Raw genomic sequence first — 2,645 nt, forward strand, 5'->3', positions numbered from 1 at the left:
AAATTAGCAAATTTATTACAAGCATTTCCCATTTTGTACACTAATATTGCTGAATTGAATTTAATGCATAGACAAAATCTGCCTCAGTAGGTAAAGCAATATTCTATTCCATATTCAACACAAGAGGGAGACTTTCACATGGCAAATAAAGCGATGTTTCTTCAATGAGGGGGAAGGGTGACTTTTACAAAACAAGACAAAGAAAATCATCATTTGGCTCATTTCTACAGAGGTTGTTTTTCACATGGAGGGATGTGCAGGAATGCAAGTTTATGACTAAAAGAGAGTGTTGAAAGAGGGAGTTACATAAAATAAGGGGAAGATGGCATCTTTCATCCCTTTGTAAAGTGAATATTTGATAATTACATATTCACTTTACAAAGGGATGAAATATAGAAGGCAAGGCGACAATGAGAGTGAATAAACTAAGAAAAACAATTAAGATATCAAAAAGAAGTTTAGATATTAACTCAGCTACCTGAAAAATAAAGAAAAGTATAGAATTTTAAGTTATGTTTTCGGTTCTTGCAGGTATCATTAACAAAGATACAATGACCTAATTCAGAAAAGCTTGAGAGATAGAGAGTGGGGAAGAAAAGAAAAATGCAGAAAGACGGGTTTTAAAATTTGAACAAAGTATTACTTGGAACAGAAAGGAAAGAGAATGTGAATAGGATAAGAGATGGTGAGTGGGTCCCGAGAAGTAGAGAGGTTGATAGAACAAGGTGGTTCTCGAAACAAGGTGGTTCTCGAAACAAGGTGGTTCTCGAACCAAGAGTCTCGCCTGATATCATGATCAATATAATATGCAATATGATCTTTTGACCTTAGCACCCTCATGGACACACGTGTGGTATTACCCACTGGTTATTTGTACCAAACACAATTGATGAAAAAATAAAGAAATGAGAGCAATTCAAACAAAAACTTGACATTTTGACCCATTTATGACCTTTGACCCGATCACCCTCATGGACACACATGCGTATTACCCCCCAAGGATCATATGTACTAAGTGTCAACATAACTGATGCAGAAATAAAAACAAGTTAAACAAAAACTTTAGCATTATCATTTGACCTTTTGACCCCTATATGACCTTTGACCCGATCACCCTCATGGACACACATGTTGTATTACCCTAGGATCATATGTACCAAGTGTCAACATAATTGATGCAGAAATAAAGAAATGAGAGCAAGTTGAACAAAAACTTTAACATTTTCGAACAGACTAACAGGTTAAGTGATTACGAGGTCTCTACCGAACTTCGTTCAGGCGAGACAAAAAGAGAGAATTATTGAAAAAGCAAAAAAGGGAAAGGGGAAAAAGTGTCTAAAAATGGAGACATACAAATGCACTCACACATCAGTAAGTATTAGAAGATGATTGAAAATGAAGAGTGGTTAAATAATTAAGGGAGTGACTATGAAAAAGTAATCACAATTTTAAAGGAATTTACACATATAAAAAATAATAATAAAGGAGCAAACAATAAAATAAAAAATTGAATTTCTGAACTATAAAACAGCAGCAGATAGTACAAGGCTACAAGCACCTACATGCAGTGAAAATCACTAGTTATAAATAAATAAGAGAAAGAAAGGAAGTTAACAGAGTCCTGAATTTTTTTTTATTTAGTATTCTGAAACTTTCACAACCAAATCTAGAAAACGCAGAAGAAAAATACACTCATTTTATGATAAATAAATAACTTTGGTTGAAGGATTTTGGACATTAATTAACAAATATCTTTACAGTATCATTTTAAGCTTAGAATAATTCAATAAAGAATGAGTTGTGGCTTTTGAAAAGGTTTTCATTGTAGTAAGAAAACCACCGGCAAATAACAAATTACATAAAGCTATATATACAACACTTAATTATTTAAATAATAAAATAGCTCATTTTTTAAATAATATATGGAGTTACATAATTATGAGCAATAGATATCAAGTGTCTGCAAGTGTGTATATACATTAAATGTAATGAGAAGCAATGGAAACTGGAAATAAAAGAAATTAATTTGATACCTAATATCAATGAGGGTGGGAAATAAATCAAGAATGAATGGATCTTTAATACAGAATAATATATGTACAACCAGTGTACAATAAATGTAAAATCAAAATTATAATTATAAGTACACTATTGTACAAAGAAAAGAGTCAACATAGACAAATAAAATAATAAAAGAAGAAATTCATTGAGTTGAGTTCAATGCATTGAAACAAATTTGGCATAATATATTTCCACCTTCGCATAAGTGCAGAATCAATTTTACTATAAAGCAACATATTTTTGTGTGCACAGATCAAAATCAACCTAAAACAATAGATGCTACTGCAAACATTTCCATGCTGATTCAATATTTGAGCATTATGAGCAATTCTGCATTGATGTAATGACATAAAATCTGACTGCAGTGAACTCACTGAGAAATTATTCATTCATGTAGGGTTTGATATCTTGCCCCTTTGAGACTAGTAATATGCTCCAGTCATTTTCTAAAAGTTTTTTTTACCAGAGTAAGTCTATAAAAAAAAAAAATTACAGGAACAATTTTAAAAATGAATTTTTCTAAAAATTGTGATTGTCAAGAGAATATATGAGAAATAAGATTGCAAGGTTCATCAGATATCAGA

The sequence above is a fragment of the Lytechinus pictus genome, chromosome 7 (genome assembly GCF_037042905.1).
Source record: "Lytechinus pictus isolate F3 Inbred chromosome 7, Lp3.0, whole genome shotgun sequence".
In the NCBI taxonomy this organism is placed as follows: domain Eukaryota; kingdom Metazoa; phylum Echinodermata; class Echinoidea; order Temnopleuroida; family Toxopneustidae; genus Lytechinus; species Lytechinus pictus.